This window comes from Propithecus coquereli, unplaced genomic scaffold (assembly GCF_000956105.1).
Source record: "Propithecus coquereli isolate 6110/MARCELLA unplaced genomic scaffold, Pcoq_1.0 Scaffold490, whole genome shotgun sequence".
Lineage (NCBI taxonomy): Eukaryota > Metazoa > Chordata > Mammalia > Primates > Indriidae > Propithecus > Propithecus coquereli.
Window position 1 is genome coordinate 313,114 of NW_012150730.1, and position 4,993 is coordinate 318,106.

Sequence of the window (4,993 nt, forward strand, 5' to 3'; positions counted from 1 at the left end):
ATATACCCATCCCCTCCTCCCTGCTCCCATCTGCCTGACGTCCCATAAATGTTATTTCTATATGTGCACTTAGGTGTTGATCAGTGAAACCAATTTGCTGGTGAGTACAGGTGGTGCTTGTTTTTCCATTCTTGGGATACTTCACTTAGTAGAATGGGTTCCAGCTCTATCCAGGATAATAACATTTTTTAATGTAACACTATATGGTCGATCTTTGCTTTTATGATACAGTTCTACAAAAGGTGATCAACTTAGGCCATGTTCTTGATAGCATCGAGACCTAAATCTGAGAAAGAACCGTTACAAGGGCAAGAAAATGAATAATATAAACACTGATGTGGAGAAAGGTGGCACATTATAGTTCATCAGGCGTTTTTCTCCACACACTTTGAAATTCTAGGATCTATGGTGTTGACAAATGCCTGATTAAAAGACTTCTCAAAACAGACCGCCTATTTTTTTACAAAATCTTAGTGTAGAAATATTCACATGGAAGAAATCTTCAGTGAAGCTGAGTGTGAATCAGACACTTCCTGGATATTTGGGGCTGTGCAGATACACATCCTATCAAGACAGATGACCCTACATTTTCCATAACTAGCCAGAGGTCTCTTCCCTTTATTTGCCTTCACTGAAATCTAACCCCACGTCCCACACATCTTGCTGTGTTTTCTGTGGAAACCATCCATAGCCTAATGCTGATGTAAGAAGGAAGATGCGCCATGTCTTAGGTGCTCTGCAGCTGCCGCAAAACACCTGGGAACTGAGCCCTCCCCACACTCTTCTCCAAGTTACAGCCTCTCCCAGTTAGGCAGCTGCTGAGACCTGTGAGAGACTCCGTGTGTGTCAGGCCCAGGAAAGCCCTTGAGCAGGGCCCTCTCCAGGATTGGGGGGCACCAGATGGATTGGGAGCATCCAAGCCCAAGGCGAGGGCCAAGGGCTGCAAACCCCAGGAAGCACCTACAGCTGGAGGATGGGGTGGTGTCCTGTGGGACAGTTCCTAGCAACCCCACACGGCTCTATCAGCTTTCTTTTACCCAAAATGGCCAGGAATGGTCGACAGAATGGGCTAAACTAAGAGTTGTAATACTGGAGAAAAATTAAAAAGTAGTAATTCTGTGTTAGGCTTTTCTTTTTTTTTTTTTAAGTGCGATATGGCTGCCATTGTTTTCAGCACTTTATCCGTCTGAGAGAGGGCCAGCGTTTGAGGCTAAAGTTACTCTGTCCTTTCATTACGAGTTTTTCCAAGCAGAAAGATTGAGTAAGAAAACCCAATTTAGAGAGACGCCATAGACCCACGACCTGGAGCGGCTCAGAGGTAGTGAATAACAGCTCCTCAACCTGCAATAAAAAAGGGCCTCCAATGAAACTCCGTAGTAAAACTTTCAAAAATGGGAAAGAAATAGAATGGAAAGAGTAACGAGGTTGGAGAGGCAGAGCCTGAAGAACTCGTGGTGGGAAAAGCACTGGACCGACGTGTAGCAAGTGCGAAAGTGGAGTGTTTCCCGCGGTGGACAGGATTTACAGATGCCAACGATACTTGGCGACCTGAAGAAAATTTAGGTTGTCCAGAGTTAGCTGAAGCATTTCTTAATTCTCAAAAGGATGGTAAATTGCTAGACCTGGGCTCATGTGCTTAAAAAAAAAAAAAAAAAGATGGCATGAAAAGAAAATCTTTATCTGACAGTGAATCTGATGACAGCAAGTCAAAGAAGAAAAGAGGCTGTTGACAAACCAAGAGGCTTTGCCAGAGGTCTCGACCCCGAAAGAACAGTTGGCGCCGCACACAGCAGGGGAGAATTAACGTTTCTGATGAGATGGGGAGATCCAGATGCGGCAGGGTCGGTGCCGTCAAAAGAGGCAAATATGAAGTGTCCTCAAATTCCAATCGCTTCTTATGAAGAGAGACTAACTTGGCATTCTGGTCCAGAAGACGAAGCTCAATCATTGTTTGCATTGCTATACATATATAAAACCTGGGTCTTGGTTTTTGATTTACGAGTATAAAGAAATAACTACATTCTAATAAATCAAGTTTGATACATTTGTTTTTGGGGAAAAAAACATTTAAAATAAATTATTCTTGGGAGGGAGGGTGACAGGCCCGGAGAGAAGCATCCAGGTCTGGAAGGAAAGGGGCGGATGCAGGCAGGGAACGTCGTTCAGGTCCCGGGGTGGGGCTGGCGCTGGGTCGTGGGAGGCGTCTTCCCTCTTCTTCCTCCCCTCCCTAATCCTTGACTGCACTTCCTCAACACGCCACATTCCGGGTCATTCTCTCTTCATGAGATATTTCTGGACGTAGCTGCAGGAAGGGAGCAAATTGGCTTTAGAGGTAAGACAAAGGAGTAAGAAACAAAAGAACAGGTGGTCTGCATCACTGGTAGAATTAAAATGACAGCAAAATAACTTAGAAGGGTTTTGAACAGGAATGAGATGTGACTTAAACCCTTTCTAAATGAGTGTGCCTTCACTCGGTTTGAAGTTTTCATGTAGCCAGTTTTGGGGTGTATCTTAAGATGTGAATTGTTTAGGTTTCAGATTTTTTTGAGCAAAACATGTATATAACAGGCTGGGCGCGGTGGCTCACTCCGGGAACCCCAGCACTCTGGGAGTCCGAGGCAGGAGGATCGTTCGAGCTCAGGAGTTCAAGACCAGCCTGAGCAAGAGCGAGACCCCGTCTCTACTAAAAATAGAAATTGGCTGGACAACTAAAAATACATAGAAAAAATTAGCCGGGCATGGTGGCGCATGCCTGTAGTCCCAGCTACTCGGGAGGCTGAGGAAGGAGGATCGCTTGAGCCCAGGAGTTTGAGGTTGCTGTGAGCTAGGCGTATGCCACGGCACTGTAACCCAGGCAACAAAGTGAGACTCTGTCTCAAAAAAATAAAAAATAACTGTGGATTTTTTAAAGGATGGATTTTTAAAACCTTGTCCCCAGCCACTGTTCCTTCCCATGCCCCTCCCATTTTGTGAGGATTTTTCTTTCTTGGAAAATTTCCCTGTGGCAGGACGATCCCTTGAGCCCAGGAGTTTGAGACCAGCCTGGGCAACACAGCAAGATCCTGTCACTACAAAATATTTCAGAAAAACCCAAAATCTCACAAAATGAGAAGGAAAGGATGGGTGAGCAGTGCCTGCATGGGAGTAGCAGCCCCTGCGATTATGCAAGGGGCTGCCCAACAGGGGAATGTCAGGTGGGTGATGTTTGTGCCTGCAGCTGGGAACACACCCAAACCTGGGGACCCCAGCTGAGTTGAAGCAGAGCTAGTCAGTAGTGTCCCCCATCTGTTCCTGAGGTGGGGTGCTCCAGGCTTCTATGAGCTCCCCTCATCCACGGGAGGCTGAGTGGTTCCTGCCAGTGGCACCAACATCCAGCCTGCACACCCCAACTCTGTGGGCCACATTTGATGGCTCTTCCTGGCAGCAATAAGGAAATTGAGGATCCGGGAGAAGACATGGCCAACATCAAACCAGGAGTTGAGGGAATCTGGAATTTCCAAGTTAGTGTAGTCCAAAGCCAGCGGATAGTGGAAAAGCCCAACCTCTGGAGGAAGATGGCCTCAGTTGAAATCTGGGCCAACTGCTAGCTGTGCCACACCAGACTAGTTATTTTACCTCTCTGTGCCTCAATTTTCCTATTTGTTCTTGGGGAAGTTAATATAATCTCTGTTTTATGGGTTGCTGAGTGGAAGACTGAGTTAATACAGACATGTGCTTAACCGGGCTGGCAGTCAGTAAACCTTTAATCGGTGTTACTATTGTTGTTACTGTTATTACTAGCTCCTCTTCCAACGCTGTGCAGTTTATAATAAACAAGCAAGAAGGGCCAGAAATACTCTGAAAAAGAAGGGCAATGAGGGAGGGCTAGCTCTACTAGAATAGTAAAACATATTACAAAGCCATTATAATTTCAAAATTGTAATATTGGCACATGAATAGACAGATCAAATCAATAGAAAAGAAAATCCAGATATAAACTCAGTTGCATGTGAGTATATGGTAAAAGGTGGACTATTTAGACTATTTAGTTAGTATAACTTCAGAGTCATACAGAAAAAGATAATATGTTATCCATATCTCACACCTTACACCAGGATGGATTCCAAGTGGATCGAAGATTTAAATGTAAAATTTGAAGCTATACAAGTATGTGAGTTCCCCCATTAGTTTAGGATATTTCCTATTCATGAATCAAAACCAGAAGCAATAAAGGAAAACACTGATAAATTTGATGGGGAAAAACCCCCACAACACTATAGCATCGGTAAACATAAAAAGATTTACAGACTGTGAAAAAATGCAATTTGCTATTTATATCACAGGTTAATGTATTCCTAATAAATACAGAACTTCTGAAGCTAAAGATTAACAACCCTATAGAAAAATGGGCAAAATATTTGACAAGTTCACAGAACAAAAAATAGTATGTCTCTTGGACAGGCAAAGTGGCTCATGTGAGGAGCAGTTCCTCTCATACATTATTGATGGGATGCAAGAAGGTACAACCTCAATGGAGAGGAATACAATATATTTTTACCTTTCACTCACCAACCCCACTTCTAGGGACCTATTCCAAATATACGGCAGCAAAAGCTCACAATGGCGTATGCACAAGGGTATTCACTGTAGCACTATCCGTAATAGCAAAAAGCTGGACACAGCTCACATGTCATCAATAGAGAGTGGTGGAAGTAACTGTGGTTCTGCCACACAATGTGCCCTCGGCAGCTGTGAAAGGAACGAGATCTCAACATGATGCTGAGGAGCGATCGCCAGACACACGGTTAAGTGAAAACAACAGGGTGCATCATAGCACCATGGGTGACATGTGACCTTTTTGCTAAGAAAGGGGTGGGGGTGACATACATCAGAATGCATTTGCCTATATATTGTTATTTTTATTTTGAGACAGGGTCTCTGTCACCTGGGCTGGAGTGCAGTGGCATCATCACAGCTCACAGCAACCTCAAACTCCTGGGCTCAAGAGATCCTC

At 44.3% G+C, this 4,993-nt stretch overlaps 1 pseudogene; it reads left to right on the forward strand.

The window, feature by feature from the left end:
* Nucleotides 1–1,391: 1,391 nt before the first annotated feature.
* The window catches only part of LOC105819585, a 7,801-nt pseudogene continuing 4,199 nt past the window's right edge, over nt 1,392–4,993 (forward strand).